Genomic DNA, 17062 nt, shown 5'->3' with positions numbered 1-17062 from the left:
ATTCTGCTTGTGCTTTGGGATTGATGGAGTATAGCATCCTACAGATTTGATGGTCATTTAGACCAACCTCATGGAAATGCTTCCTCCTTCTGACAACCCTTAAAACCCAAGAACCATGTTAGACACAAGGACTGAATAATAGTGTATTTTCAAAACATTCTGACACACGTTCAATAAATGCCAGCTGCACCATAAAGAGGTGCAGTGCTATGTGTTTGTATGCCATTATTACTCCAGAGAGGGGAGTTTTACTGACATACTTCCTTTGACTTACCACAAAGACTGAAAAATGGAACGATAACTGAGGATTGCTCAGGAAACCCTCCAGACACAGTACGGGTGAAACACATTCTTTGGACATAGCATTTCAAATGATATCTAATCTAACTTATTTTTTTTAACTGCCAACAGTGAAATGTGCATCTGGGCTCTGAGAACCAGTGCTCAAGAAGAACCCTGGCACAATAATGTGATGATAGAGTAGAAATGGTCAATATATCACAAAGGGTTAACAGCAAGAATAATGCCTGGGACTTAGTGATTATCAAATTGTGTGAAGTCCTTCGCTGTAAAGCAATTACCTTCCACAGTATTTCTGATTTTCACAGTACGTGGCCAGCTCTGTTGATTCAAGGTACATCTATGATGTCAGGAGCTATAAAAAGTGTTTCCATGCCTTGGGAATGTGAGTTCTGTTAATGCTTTACTAGCAAATACTGCTGCAGAATATGGAACAAAGCAAGAACATTGACAAATGCCAGGGCCAGGGTTGCTATGACACTGTTACATTGTACAGTAATGCTGAGGAATAAGCTGACCATGCTGTTTAATTTATTTCCTGTCATTCCCTTAGCTTTACTCTTAAACTTGCTTTGTCTTTAGCTGAATGATTTTAAATTATTCTCTTTCTGGTAGAAATTTTAGAGGGGATTCTCTGCATTTGTGTACATGTGAAATATCAATCTGTCCTAAAAAATGGGTGCTCTCTTATAAGAAGTTGCTATCGAGCAGCTGTTTGCCAAAAAGAAAACTATAATTGAATAAATGCAAAGTGTGATTTACAATCATCCATGAAAAATTTACTAAGTTACCAGATCATGTTAGCTAGCAACTGAAAAACAAAAAGAGGGATGTTTTATGGCACCCAGGTTAAGCACAAAGAGATGAATCTTAATGTGTTCACCTGGTTTGCTCTCCATCCCTGCAGTGCAGTATCTGCTGCAACGAACAGGAAGAATTTGCAGAGAATTTACAAACATTCTGCTAAGTGCAGCAAGACTTGCCTGAAGTTTGGCTCTGCCACTGACATGTGTATCACTGTTATGGTACTGGTGGGGATGTGGACACATAAATACACTCAAATAAACGTAGTGAGGCCAGGGAACTTCATAATTTTGGAGGTTATATTAGTCAAAAAAGTACTTTGATTGGTGCAACCAATTTTGCTTGGAAAACTAGCAGCAGCGATGCTAATGAGAAAACTGAATAATCCCTTACACGAAAAGAGACTTGACAGCCTACATAAACTAATAGTATTAGCTCAGCAAATGTTTTTAAATGTAGAAGCTGAAGTGACGCCTGAATAAAAGTGGAGGCCCATGACACCTCCTTGAAGCTGGACCTGTGAGGTAGGACTGGACAATTTAGCTTGAATCTCTTAAAAATTGATCATGGTAGCTGAAACCATCCAGTGCTGGGTTTCCTCTCCCTCAGCTCAAACTCTCCAGGGCATTGTGGTATCAGGCCAGCCTGATAAGAGGAGTATTTCTAGTGAAGAAAGCATGCATAAACCTGTTGCTACAGCTTCAAGCTGCTAAACATTTATTTGCCATTTATACCATGTCAGTAAGGGAACAGAGTAGGTCCCTGTACACTCCCTGGTCAAGTGCCCACTTTACAGGCTTCAGGGCTAAGGCTGGGGGGCTTTATAGTGATGATACAGCAAGACTCATTTTTAGGGACCTGGAAGCAAAGAAGCACATTACAAAGTTTGGGTGTTCATATACTTTATGAATCAGGCACACTGGTGGGCACATACTATGCTCTTACACAGGAGTTATGTTTCTAGAGGGATGTTACTGTGATTGCACATGGGCTCTCAAAGGCATAGTTTGGACCCATACAGAGAACATGGGATTTATCCTCTTGTTTTTAGCCATATAAAGGAAAATGCACTGGATATACATTTCAGTCACTGGACCACAGATTAGCAGATGCGAAAGTCTGAATTAAATCCCAGATATCGGCAAGGCTTTTTAATAAAAACTTTATTGTGCCCATTTGCTGCAGCACCTCAAGCACCTGAAAGTCACTAAGTCAAAGCCATTAAAATATTGCACAAACAAACAGAAGATAAAACTTACGTAGACAAATACAGTTAAATCATCGTGCCAAGCAGAAAGCCTCTGCAGACACAGACTTCTGAGAGGATTTGGCGTGGTTTAGTGTGAGGTGTCCCTGCCCATGGCAGGGGGGTTGGAACTAGACGATCTTAAGGTCCTTTCCAACCCTAACTATTCTATGATTCTATGATCTATCCAGCTTCAGAAAACTGGAAGTGATGGGGAGGTTCTTATGGCACATACAGCTCAAATTCAGCTACATCACTTGTTGCTTTGAAGACCTGCAGCCCAGCAAGTTGACCTTTAAACTACATCCCACTTAAACCCCAGTCTTTTTAAGACCTGAATACAGTGGCTTAACAAAGTATGGACTATAGCTTACCTTTTCTTTAACCTTTGCCTCTGATTTCTGCAGGGAACCTGCTGCTCTGGGTTCATCCTTTTCAAGGTTTCTCCATGCACAAGCATCAGCTTTGAAATGGAGCACAGGGAGATGGGAAGGGAAAGGCAGAAACATGCTTGATGGCATATAAAGCTAGAAACTAATACAGCTGCCTGCAACAGAGAATGGTGAAGCTTCATATCTGTTGAGACATCACCTACAGGGTGAAACCACATACAACCAAGTTTCTGAGACAGGTGGGCAGTGGGCACCGATTAAGACTGTGTCTCTGTTGCACCCTGAAGTTTGCTGTAGAGTCAGAGCTCTTTAGAGCTTGGGTACCAAAGGAAACTACTATAACATCTCAATACAGACCAGATCTACAGACATACAAAGGAAAAGAATTTAAGTTAATTCTGAAGGTTCAGCTGGAAAACCCACTGACAGATTTGTCTTCTTTCCCCACAGTTCTGGATATCATAAAAGACACCCATCACCTTTTCATTGTTCATTCGATAATAACTGAGGATTCTTTGTACTCATCAGGTGTGGATTTCAGTTGTATCAACTCATAACTGTGCGGGTTGTGATCTAGTGCAGGGATTGATTAGAGCTGATGAGGAGGCTGTGGTCTGTTCTCTGACACCTTTGCTTTAAATGTTGCAAAGGCTTACTTTTAGAGCACATGGACTTACAAGGACACTGGGGAGGGACACTTTATTAGGGAGTGTAGTGACAGGACAAGGGGTAATGGGCTCAGACTTAAATAGGGGAAGTTTAAATTGGATATAAGGAGGAAATTCTTTACTGTGAGGGTGGTGAGGCTCTGGAATGGGTTGCCCAGGGAGGTTGTGAATGCTCCATCCCTGGGGGTGTTCAAGGTCAAGTTGGACGAAGTCTTGGGTGACATGGTTTAGTGTGAGGTGTCCCTGCCCATGGCAGGGGGGTTGGAAATAGATGATCTTAAGGTCCTTTCCAGCCCTGATTCTATGATTCTATGATTTTAAGGTCCTTTCCAACCCTAACTATTCTATGATTCTGTGACTCTATGACACGGAAGGGAAAGGGCCTCACTTTGCACTGCAGGGAAGGTTCAGAGAGCCAGTCTCCATATCTCCTGGGAAATGGGAAATTAACTAAAAATCATTAATGGGATAGAGTAGCAAGGCCATGCTAAATATGACATGCAAGGTACGGGCTGATCAGCAGCACTGTGTTGGCATAGCTGTGGCTGAAAGTGTAAAACAAGAACAGACCACACTGCATACTACTTTACGTATTTGCATCTGCAAAATCTTCAACGTGGACTTACACAGGGGTAGTGAAAGTTATCTCATGGCACAGCTGAATAGGGAAAATGGTGTTAGATGTACTAACGAAATAGCACTTCTGGTAATTTAAGCTGCATCTTTATTAACCCGGCCTAGAGAAGCTGAAGGCTTTTGTTCTCAAAGAAATAATACTGTGGGTTTAGAGAAAAAATGACGCCCAAGGAAAGGGTGTTGTTAAGAAAACAAAACAATTGGGGTAGAGAAACTGCAGATGAAAGAGGGGAACAATTCAAACAAAGGAGGAGAAATACAGAGGAGCAGCATTCTTCTTATATTCCTTTAGCAACCTTTTCTGAGGTGTCCAGACCCTCATTTGGGAAGGCGTTTCTGATCTCTCAGCTATCCCTGCTCTTTCCTCCTCTATCAGACTTCAACGTGGTACTTCCCGAATCTCTCAGGCATGCTCTGCTGACTTCAGTGTGGTAAATGGGTTACAGCATCCAAGGTGGAAACATGATCCTGCTATGGCTGAACATGTTTATTGGAGACTGAGAATGCTGAGAGGAGAGCTTATTTATATCTGAGGTGACAACCATCATTGTAAACCTTCAATCTCTTGTTAAAAAGCCACTAAGCAAAGAAAAGGCAGCTAGAATGGATAATCTGAAGTAATTACAAGCACTTTCATTTGAACAAAATCTCACATTCTCATTTTTTCCAAGCCATGAAGAATATTAGAACCTCCTTTAGCATGGTCTTTATAGTGGTTAATGATGGCAGCAAGCATTCCTTTGGGCTACATAAGGAGGAAAAGACTAAAAAAACATCTAGGGCTCCATTGCTGTAGCTAATGTACAATTCCGTTTCCATGAAGGAAAAGTAAATCCAGAAGGGACAGACTTTTTAGCTTTGTTTTCACTAGAGGACAGATTTGATATGAGTGACAAGAGTTTCAGCAGGGAAGGAAAACACTGGGAACAGCAGGAGATGGGGGAAGAGGCAAGACAGGAGATTAGCTTTTAAAAGTCAGATTGTCCTGGAGGATGGGGTCAAAGACCCCCTTTGACTCGGCCACCTTGGAGCCCTGGTATGGTGGGTTTCCTCACAGCCCACAAGAAAACGGCAGATGCAGTAGCCAGCTCCTGCCCCTGTTGGGTGATTCACAGCCCACACATTTGCTTGGCTGGACCTGTCCCACCGCAACAGCCAGGAGCAGGGGGCTGGGGGACACCAGTGCAGCCTCAGCTCTGGGCATTGGGCACCTCCTGGGAATGGGGCCTGGCTGGGAGATGGACATGGACATGGCTCTGTGGGCCCCATAGGTCATGCAGGGCAGGGCTGTTGGGAGCTGAAGTTTGGAGGAGATACTGACTCACAGAGTTGCAGTGGTAGCAGTGTCAGAGCTGTAGCAAATACAATAGGGGTAATGCATGGGGGAGAGAGGAATTATTCTGAAGCACAGTCATTTATTTGTCCAGTCATTTCAAGCACTGTAATAAAAGCATTCACTTTGTGCAAACCTTTGCATGCTGTCATGTCTAAGGTGAAAGGAAGAGCAAACAAGGAACTGGAGTGACATTAGTCTGGTGTTCTCTCCCTTATAACTGCCCATTTAGTTTATTTATGCATTTGAACTTGATACAGTTCACCCTCCTTTCCCTCTGCTGCCCCTTCCCTGTGCAGGGCTCTCGCTTCTCCCTCCTGCCTGGTCCCCCATGCTGCTCCTTGCAGCCTGCCCTGGCAGGGCTGGGACAGGGCTCCTGGGGCTGGGGCAAAGCTCAGTAGTGGAAATTTCACACTTGATAGCTTTCATGGGAAGGGTGAGTTAATGAAGTCATTAAATCCTTTCTTATCTCTGGCAGGCAAAGTTAGGGAGTCACCTTTACTGGAACTGTTTCAAAGCAGAAGAACTTGAGTTCTGTTTTCTCCTTGTTTCTCTTTCCCACAAAGCCCAGCATTTTAAAGCATGGATTGTTTCAAGCTTTAAAGTAGCTTGTGTTACTGTTTGGTGTATCTTGTGGTTGACTGTACCAACTCTGCCTTACCTTTTTGGAACGTAACAAAAGAATTTCCTTCTTTCCTCCTCTATGTGTGCTCAGGAGCACATAATCACCCTTTTGGTTTCTTTCAGCTATTTTACAAAACAGGAAGTCTTACCTGTGCAAGGCAAAAAAATTAATTTGAACAATTAAAGAAAAACAGCTTAACTGGAACCCACTGCCATCATTTGAGTCTGTTTCCCAGTAGTGCTTTGGGTAATGATGGTGACTGGAGCCAGTGAGGATCTGGTTTATTTTTCCAGAAAGGGCTGAGTCCTGCAGTCAGTAGTGTGCAGGTTGAGCTGAAACTGCTAAAAAGACTTCCCAAAAAAGGCCTGATGAAAAAGCTCAGAATATTGTTCTCTAAACAAAGGAAACGTTGTTCCCTATAATGTCAGAGCTATTGAGATTTTACTGCATTTGAAAATAATTTCTTCTTAGGAATATGTATAGGAAGAGTCATATTACAGACTCTGCAATGCATTTAAACTGTAAGTTTTCCTTCATTATTTCATGACACATGTTTCTTATTCTTATCATTTTCAATAGATTCCTCTGTTGGAAAAGCGTACAATCATTTCCAAGTAGAACTGGTAAATACCTTGGTTTTCAGTTCAAGTAAACAATGGCTGAACCCTGAAACCTGTTGCTCCCCAAATCAGCACATAAATTTTGAGGGATAAAAGGAGATTTGGGGTCTTTATATGACAAAAGAATTTTAAATTTTTAGCTCCATTGGCTGAGACTTCCCGTTTTCAGGCCTTCTCAAGTGTGAAGAAGACTTTGCTTTAAAATCTTATTGTCAAGGTTTAAATTCCCCACAAACAAATAACTCCTGGAAGCTTTAAAGAAAACAGTCGAGATTGAAACACATCCTATAGAATTTCAAAACCAAATCTCATTGGCTTGTAAGAGCTACTTAAAGCAAAAAGTACCTATAGCTATTTCTGTTCTTCTGGAAAAAGAAATGTGGAGCTGGAAATACCCTAACCTTCTCAGACAACACTGATACTCTTCTCATGCAGTTAGTCATCTGGGGGTATTCCAAGGACTGGGGGTTTGTGCCGTGGGCTTCATCAGATCCTTTTAAGTTTCTCCCCTGCTGCATTTCAGTTATAAATTGTAATTTCCGAGTGTGGTATTGCTAACCTCAGAATACTCATTGTTCTCTGCTCGGCTGTTTTGGTACTTTACACATAAACTTAATCTCACAATTAGGTTAAAAAGTAGTCCTTTATATAAAGATAGGCTTCTGCAGAGCCCTTTTATTTACTTACTTGTTTATTTGCTTGGGGGGAGAAGTTGGAGTTGCCAAGCCCTCTTCTGTTGTAATTAAATGGTACACTTGGAGGCAAAAGGAAAATATGTAGTGGTTTGTTTATTCAGGAGGAAATGTTTGATTTCATTTAACAGATTATATTCTTGAAAAGAAACAGGAACAAAAATAGATCATGAGCCAAATTCTGCCTTTAGCTACATCTTGCAATCTGAAGTGATGCCAGAGCAGTGGTAGGGAGTGGGTCCCTGAAAAACTGTGGAGGCTGTGGTGGGAGGGAGATAATTACCTCTCTTTGACAGCGAGAAAAACTGGCCTTTGGTCTGCTTCTCTGCCATCTCCAACCTCTGCCCGCACCAGGGGGAGAGGCTGGGGAATGTGCTCTGCACATGAAGTTCCCTGGGCACAGCACAGACCAGCTGTGAACCACTGTGGAGAACAGGGCGTCTGTGACAAATGAGAGATACTGTCTGAGGTCACCACTTTGAGGAAATACACCATAGTTTTTGCAGTCACCTTGAATAGGGTGTGGAGAGTTCACGCATCTCTTCTCCACTGCTAGCTCCCATAGGCAGTCTGAATACTGAATTCTGCTCTTGGAGATACCCGTATGAACCAAGGACCTGAAACAATTTCTGCATGTTGTCTTGTAGGTTAGTCTTAGGAGCTAGATTTTGTTCAATGAAAGCCTATTATTGCTTTGTCCTGGGGTACCTCTGCAATGAGGTGCTGCAGTGAGGAGCACTGATCCCAGGTAGTGTAGTGCTACTCTGCAAATGAGCCAAGGACCGGTCTTGGAAAGGGCATAGTTTTGTGAAAGGTAATAAAATCTTAAGGATTTTAGTTGCACTTAGGGAAATTCCTCCTCTCTTTTTTAAGATACAGACAGAATGCCCTGCATGTATTACAGTGACATCCCATCCCTATTTACCTTCCTTCGCAACTCCAGGTCTCAGTGAACACAGAAGCAGGGGAGAGGAGAGGGTGGAGAATCCTACAGACCATTAGAGTGAGCCCTTTTTCTCTCTTCCAAAAAAAACCCCAAACCACAGTTGAAGAATTTTAATTTCTGGGAGTCCCCACTGCATGTTTCAGGAAACTGGAAAATTTCAACTAGGAAATAAAAAGGGGAAAGGAAATAAAAGAATTCCCAGTGTTTGTCATCTACTATGAATTGCCGTGATTCAGCTTTTCCCCTTTTTGGGCGGAATAAGGTGAGGAGAGGGCTTCTGATATTGTTAGGGCTTGGCATCCTTAAAGGGGAAACCACTAGCAGTGGCTAGTACACCAGCGGGTAGTTTTCAGGAGCTCACTGACAGGGAACAACAGCTACTGTTGAGGATGCTTGTGTTCAAGCTCTGCAATTCTGTCGTTTAAAGGTTTCATCTTTTGATCCTCATCTCAATCCCTTCTTTACAAAAAGCGAAACACTGAACAATAGCAGATACTTAAGGAAGAATATAAACCCAGGAAAAGTACAGAAATACTATATAAAGTACTTTCTTGGCCATTTGCAGCTTGTGACCACCATAGATAGAAGGGACGACTCCTATTAAATGGTATTTAATGGCTTTTTCTGCTTTTTTTGTCCTTGCTCCTTGAAATTACAGGAACTTCAGAGACTCCTAGTGTCCTGTAACAAGGAGCTTCACAGCTTAACGCTGTATGGTGCTAAGGAGTACTTTCTGTTATTTAACTTTTGTTTCATGCCTCCTGATTTTTTGTGTCATAAGAGAAAGTTGTTCACTGGTTTTATTTGCTGCATCAGTCATGATTTTATCATACTCTGGTATAAGCTAGTTGATGTCCCTGCTCGTTGCAGGGGGGTCGAATTAGACAACCTTTAAAGGACCCTTCCAACCCAAACTGTTCTATGATTCTACGGTAAATCCTCTGCCTCCTTAATTTCTTTTCCCTGAGGAACAAATGACCTGGAAAATAGAGGTGGATGAAATCCTTCCAGGTGTATTTAGCACAACACACAGTCATGAAGGGTCTCCTTGTAAAAGCAAATGCAACAACCTTAATCTCTGCTACAGTCTCCTTTCTTGAAGGAATGTCTTTGTGCAGGATAACACTTGAATTTGAGTCCTAAAAGCATGACCTTGACCTTACGCCAGTCTAGTTAAACCAGCTTTACAAGCGTTATAAATCATGGGCTGGTTCAAAGATTTCGAACAACTGTACATTGTTTTGAATCACAAGCAGCAACAAAACTTTTGTGTTGCATTCCCATGACTACTTCAGTGAAAACTTTAAACTTTAGAGGAATCAAATGTTACTTTCAAGGCTTTTAGATAAAAGTCATACTTCAGGGAAGTATTTTTAATATTTGCAGCGAGTGTTTTTCTTTGGCTCTTCTTTCTTTAGTTCTAATTGTACCTTATTTCCCAACAAACTGCAGCTGCCCTCCTGTTTTGGAGGTCTCTACTTTGCAGCTGTATTCTAGGATATGCAGGAATTTGGAAGTGTTAGGAGGCTCTGATGCTCTTACGCAATGGCTCTACTGCTCCACCTGCAGGCCTGAGGCTTATCTTTAAATGCACTTTGTATGGACCCAAGAGTTGCATTTCAGGCACAAAGGTATGAGATCAGTGGAATTGAAGACCTGGCAAGCGATTTTATTGCTATTTGGTTTGGGAATAGCTTTATGATGGAGAAAGTGAAAACATGTATCTATCTGGTACCTGTAAACCACACTGTTTGGTTTGACTACAAGTGTTTTCTGACTTCACTTTACACTCACAGACTATTCTGGTTACACCTGCAAGTGCCCAGGAGGATTCTGGAACATAACTTGTTATGAGACAAAACCAGCCCTTGCTGTCCTCCCTGCAACAAGACTTTGGCATGAGATCTCGGAGTGAAACCACACTTCATCTCAGATATAACTAGGAAGCTCGAGGACAGAAGGGAGGACAAAAACAGCTGGGAAACACTAAACAAATCAGCCTGAACACCCACACCTCATTCTACTCAAGTGGCCTTGAAATGTGTTTACAGACAAAAGAGCTGTGAATTGTGCTATGTGACTGTGCTGGGAATTACTGTAGGAAATCAGCATAGGAAGCCAGAGTTAGTTTATTACATTCACAGGTCTTAGGATCTTGGTTTGTTTTCTGTAAAATACTACTGTGCTAAGAAGCTTTTGATAGCAGAGCCTTTCCTATGAAGCATCAAATTTACTGCTGGCCTTATTTTAGTAACAAGCAAAGTAAGAGGAAGGAGCACATTGCAAAGCAAAGGCACAAACCCTTCTGATTCTGGAACTGCTTGCAAGACAGAACTGATGATTGGACAAGAATCTAATCATGGCCACAGGGGAGTGGAAGTGGTATTTCAGGTTCAGAGAGGGCTCTATCAAGGTGCTGTCATTGCTAGTCAGGTCTTCCCCTTTGCTAGGTCAGGAGAGGTGCCTGCATTGCCCTTGGCTAAGCACAGTGGCAGCAGGCAGTGCTGTGAAGAGCACCAGCTCTGCACCATGCCTGGCTCTGATGGCTGTTCATAAATGTGCTTTCTTTGCTGCTTGTTATGCAGCTCAAAATATGATGTCTAACAGGCAAGAAAGCTTGCAGAGTGCAAACATGTAACACCTGTTTGCCTGCCTTCACAAGCAGTTCTCACCCACATGGTCTCTTAGACCTCTCTTGCTTATGCTGCTCATTAGACTTCTAGTCCTATAGGTGCAGAACCAGTGAAGCCTCTGTCAGGAATCAATAAATGCAAAGCAGCAGGCAGACAGTATGCAGCCCATTAGATACCATATGCTTGTACCAGGGTGCTTTCCTGTATCAGCATACCAACAAACCTGAGAGGAATATCTGAAAAGGACTCCCTGTATCTAGAGCCTTGCATATCTGTGCAGTGTCCTTGGAACACAGCTTTCCAGAATTGGATGTGATGTGATTTTTAGAGTCATTACCACAGAAAGTAAGCAAATGAGTCAACTCTTGTTATCCCTCAGGCCTATGTCCAGGCACAAGACACACTGCACAGTCTGAAAGAGAAGTGCCCACTGCAGCTGTGAGCCTTCTCCCAAACTTCCACCATCTCAGTGTAAATCACTTCTAGCCATCAACTTACTTAAACTTCTGTGTTTCCATGTGTACATGTTATTGGTGTTTGCACATTTACTGCTGTTTGCTCTTTTAGTAGGGGTGCTTGAGGGATACCAAAGTTGCATTTCGTTTAAGTGTAGGAATGGTTTTGTGAACACTTGGCATTTCCCATGCAAGATCCACAAAGCATCTGCAGCACAAAGCCTTTGTACAGATTATGAACCTACCTCTGCCTTGAACCCCAGTGTTTAATATTCATGGGGCACCAGAAGCACAGCACGCCCCATGGATGGTTCATAACACAGCCAAATGTGGTGCACCATGGGACTTAGGCTTCTCATATAAAGTGTCCCGTGTGGTCAAGTTTTCCAAAGGGACATCAAAACCTCTGGAAAGCCACGCAGTCTTCATGTCCCAGCCACGGCATGGGAAGGCAGAAACAGTTACAGTTTGAAACAAGTATTGCTCCATTGCCTTAATCTTCCTCTTAACAGATACAGTGTACAGCTCATTTTCCCAGCCACTTTCAGTCCTCTTAAGAGGGGAGAGTTAAACAAGTTCTGCTCTGTCAGGCAGTAGAAGGCTTCATTGCTTTATGCAGGAGAGCACAGGGTGCTTCAGGAGAAGACCTGAGTCTGTTAACACGCATCAGACAGAAGAAGAGCTTATGGTGCTTTAAGCTTCCATGCAGTGAGGACTAGCCCATGTGTCAGAGGTCCACATGACCCTGTGTTCATGCAGCTGCATCTGCCTGCTGTTTGTGGCATTTGTTCTCCCTTCTCCCTTGAAAGAGAGATCTGAAGGCACAAGCGATGCCATTTACTGCCCTAACACCATCATGGCATAAAGAGCTGCCATGCCCATAGCTGTCTGCTGGCAGTTTGAAAATGTCAGCCTGACTGAGCATCTAGATGGGGTGCGGAGAGAAGAGCCCTTCACTTTGTCCCAAAGGCTGAAGTTGCCTGTATCCTGTCAGGATACCATGTATCCTGCCGACACTCAGCAAGGGATCCTTTTACCAGGGCATTCCCAGGGGAGCAGTGAAAAGCTTTTCTGTAAGACTGTTGTTTGAGAGATGTTCCATTTCATGTCAGATAGTTTGAACCTGAACTAAACAATTTTGAAAGCACATCTATGCAGGTGTGTGAGGCAGACTGGAATCTAAACAACATATCTGCCCTCAGGGTGGGCTCTCCCCACATGTATCTGACCCTTTCACAGTATTTTTGTGGGAGACATACACAGCAGGTAGGATGGTGAGGGACAGTTCCTCTCTGCAGCGCCTTGGGCAAACATGGTTCTGTGTGAGAACTGCAGAATTTCTGCTGTTAAAAAAGGAGGAGGGAAAGAAAGTGAGGCAGCCCTCACAGCTGCTGCCCGTGCTGTTTGCACAGGAGTGGGAGACATCAGTGGGGCTCAGAGAATCATTAACTGCCCCTGCCAAGGTTGCTGGCCTCAAGGACACAGAGCCATAGTGCACTGCAAGACTTGCAGGAGTGCAGCAAAACAACTCTGTTAGTGCTGAGAGAAACAGAGGACCTTGTCCATGAAAGGCAGAGCTCTGCACACACCTATAAAGCTGTATCCAGGTTTACTTCTGGCATTCTTCATCCCTGATGCTGACACAGCATGAGGATGTGAGCAATTGATGTCCTAAAAGCTGTTTCTTTAATTTTTATTTTTTTATTTACTTTATTGCTGTTCAAGGGAAAATTATCCCTAGATGTCTAACTGCTAAATTTCTGACATCCTGGTCTATTTGCCTTGTCTTCAAGGTCTTGTTTTCCTCACTGGACAATGTGCTCCCTATGCTCTGGTTGGTATATGTGTTGCTGGGAAGATTAAACCCATCTCTCCTCCACAAATACCTGGCAGCTCCCTCACTTGCAGTGCAATCAATGAAGCCTCTTCTCCTGGGTGAGAGCAGAAAGCAACCTCCTTTCCTGATGAACTTGAGCACAAGCAGAGCCTTTATCTGTGATTGCTTGTTTCTAGTAGTACATAAAGTGAAAGCAAGGATTGTTCTCTTGGTGTGGGTTGCATATTTTGGCCTTGTTTCTCACTCCCCAGCCCAGGTGAAAATACAAAGCATATGGGGAGATGGAAGGCAGATTCCCCCCCAAACTGTGTGCCCTCACCAATGAACGGGTGGGTTACTGCTTTCTCTAAGGATATCCCCTCTCCTATCACCCTAACTATAAGAGTCAAACTCCACCTATGCTCCCCTTCAGTGACGGCATCCTATTTCCAGGTCAGAGCTTGTAGCTGCTGTGCATGATGCCGGAGCTGTGCACAGTGCCTGAGGTCCCTGCGCTGGTGACAAGTCCCATGACTGCAGCCCAGCTACCTTGCAGTGTCCTGTGCTCGGGGCTTCATTCCTCAGACATCAGCCCAAGGCCACAGCACCTTCCACCTGTCCCACATCCTCCATGTTTCCTTATAATATGACCTGGTGTATGGCATCCATGTGCACTGACATTCATCCATCCAGAAAAGTCTTAGTGTTTACAAACTCAAAGGTCAGTGCATCTCACTGGGCATGAGCAGGAGAAACAATCAGCCTTGTAGGAAGACAGCTATGTTACTGAGTGTAAGTTTACTTTTGTGCACTGTAAGCACAATCCTGAGTTTTCAAGGCTTGCTCTCACTTGCTTTTTTATTGCAAGGAAGGTGCAGTTGTAAAGTGCTGCCTGCACGCAATGCCCTCATGTAATGCAATTAACATTTTGACCACTGGATGTTACCCTTGCTCCAAACATCAGCAGGGGAATGCAGGATAAAGACTTCCGGGCAATGCGATCTTACTATTTTTTAACATAGAGCCTAGATAAATCAGACAGTGACCTGTGGGTAAGTGAATCACCTACTTATTGCCTGCCCATCAACTAAAGATGAATAGTTAGAAAGCTATTACTCAGATATAAGGGAATGTCTGCATCCAGGAACATGCAAACAATTAATTAAATTAATAGTACTGGACTGAAATTTTAGTAATGAAGAAGCAAGTGTTTTTTCAAACCATTGGTCACAGGAATTCTAGCACACTGCCCAAGGCAGTCAAATGGTTTGGTGTGTATTATACTAGTGGTGCATGAAGCCCAGAGATAAACCACATTTTTTAGGTACCTTTGACCTCTTACACTGCACTCATTGATCCACCTCCCCTAGAAGAGTTAGTAAGCTTTATGTGTAAGCAGTTTATTCTAAAAATCTGGGGGGTTATTATTATTATTCTAATCATATGCAAACATTTCTGAACACTACCCAGATGTCTAATTACTTTTGCTGTCTACTACATGCCTTCCCCCAGCCTTTCTGTAGGGATCACACACACTTTGTGAATACAGATTTCACTGATGTGAAGTCTTCCTACTAGATGAGCACAGTTGGTACAGCTGAGATGTGCCTGGAGCAATTCATCACTTATTGATTGGCACCTCTGTGGAATACTTCCTTTATGCATAGCGCATTGCAGGAGCTCCTGTTTTCATCTTCCCCAAACAAGGAGAAGAGCCTTTGAATTTGAATGCATGGTAATTTGTCCACCCATAGGTGGACTCTGTATGGCTGGATAATATATCCATCTGTAGGTGGACACAACCATTACTACACTCTACATGATCTGGCAGAAGTTCCTTATGTGGCTGCAAACCAGTTGTCCACAAAGGTGATTCTGTGGGTTTGGGATTCCTCACATATTGCAGGAAACATCCGGGAACTGTGCCCCCCAGCAACATGGTGTTTTCATATAGAATAACTTTACCTGTTATCCAGTAGCTTATTTACGCATAGCCCTATCGTTCCACAGTTCCAGTATCTCCAAGTAGGCATCTCGAAGAACAGGTTTTGCACACTTTTCTGAGATCACCATGTGACTCCTGAGCCAGGTTGTCATGTCTGAAGAAACACCTGACTTGAAATCAGAGGTAAAACTTCTCTTTTTGACTGAGCGTTGCCACTTTAAAAGTGGCCAGCCAGAAAGTTTGAACTTTGTGTCATCCTCAGGAATTCTTAGAGTCTTGATACTGAAAATAGTTTATTTATCAAACTTTCCCTCTCTCCATTTTGTATACTGTAGTTCCTGCCTTGTCTCTGAAAGACTGATGCTGGGATGCTGGGGTATTTTAACACAGAAAATGTGGGAGTTTTTTGAATTGACATGTAAATGGTTTTGGATATTTGAACCTCCTAATCTAACTCTGCTTGCTTGCTAGGGCAGAGCAGCCTACATCTTTTGCTATGCCCTTGCCTGTTGTCATGATTGACACACTGGATTAACATGAGGAATAATAACAAAGTGTAGCTCCATAGCGCATAATCCTTCGTGCTTTAAATTAAAACTGTCTGCTGTGGGGATGAGAGTGATTGGAGCAGAATTTTGCCCTGCAGGCACTTTTTTCACCAGCCTATCTGTTGTCCCAGATACTAGGGATGGAAATGCCCACTTTGCTCATTTTGCTTTTTCTTCATAAAGGTTGTTTTTTTTTTTTTTTATATATATTTTCTTTCTTGAGACCATTGCAAACAACTTATGAAATACAATGTTCAAACCAGGGCACAGCAGTGGAATGCATACAACAAGCCAGAGCAGTATAAAATATTCAAAGAATGAATACATACACATGTAGGTCAAGTGAAATGAGGGATCCCTGCACTCACTTCTTTCTTGGCTTTAACATATTGCTACTCCTTAGGAATTTGCCTGGAATGTCTTATTTTAGCACCCTTCAGCTGAACAGAGTCGGTGGCCTGACCTTGGAGTCTTTTCTGTGTGATCTGCCTCCTTCTCACGTCAGTCCTCTTTCCAACAGCTTGAGGAAGCAACCTGAGCTTACTGTAACCTCGCATAAGACATGTGGGATGCCCAGAGTAGAGCAGATAAAGTTCAAAGCATCAGATTACCTGATCCCCTTGAATTTAATCAGAGGCTGGTTTCGTGATTTCTTTGAATTGCCCATGAGTTAACCAAAGGAACTCTTGCCCAGATTAGCTCTGAGATGTTTGAAGAGGTGAGTCCAACTGCAGGCCAGAGCAGCATTTACAACAGCTTTATCTACAGGAGCTTTGCTTCCCCCTCTTCCTTTCCCCTCTCTTCAGGACCATTATTTCCTGTTATGGGCTGGAAAAGCATCTGCTGTGGGAGAAGATGGAAACATGGGACACAAATTACTGTGAATTATTTGCCTTTCATTAAACGTTCCTTTATTCTTCCATTCTTTCATGTACAGGGCCAACAACTGCATAGAAGAAGAGACCCAAGTCTCTTTTAAGGGTACCTAATTGTGCAAAATTCCCTGCACACACTTGTCTCTTTTTTTCTTCACATATTCTCTATGTGAGATTGCAGCAGTGATAAGCGTCTTTGCCATACCTGAATCTTGCTCAGAGCAACCAGTATGTGAGAGTTAGGATGAGAAAAATTTGAACTGTTCATTTCCCACAGCAGTTTGCCAACCCATGGGATGAAAACTGATAGGTCAATAAATATAGATAGTCTGGTTTTTAAGCTTTGCACACAGAAATAGAGGTCTAACTCACTGAATGTCTGAAAACTGAACAGTTGGACACACTTGCATGTATCATTTACCTATAATGTAAAATCAACTGTTTCTGAATTATTACTTTACATAGTAGTTCCCTCCTACCTCACATAAAAGCCAGAATGGACTAAATATCAATGTTGACTTCCACAGA

The sequence above is a fragment of the Pezoporus wallicus genome, unplaced genomic scaffold (assembly GCF_028554395.1).
Source record: "Pezoporus wallicus isolate ANWC-B61680 ecotype Strahan unplaced genomic scaffold, APGP_CSIRO_Pwel_v1 contig_4131, whole genome shotgun sequence".
Classification (NCBI taxonomy): Eukaryota; Metazoa; Chordata; class Aves; order Psittaciformes; family Psittacidae; genus Pezoporus; species Pezoporus wallicus.
This window is presented reverse-complemented; position numbering follows the sequence as displayed.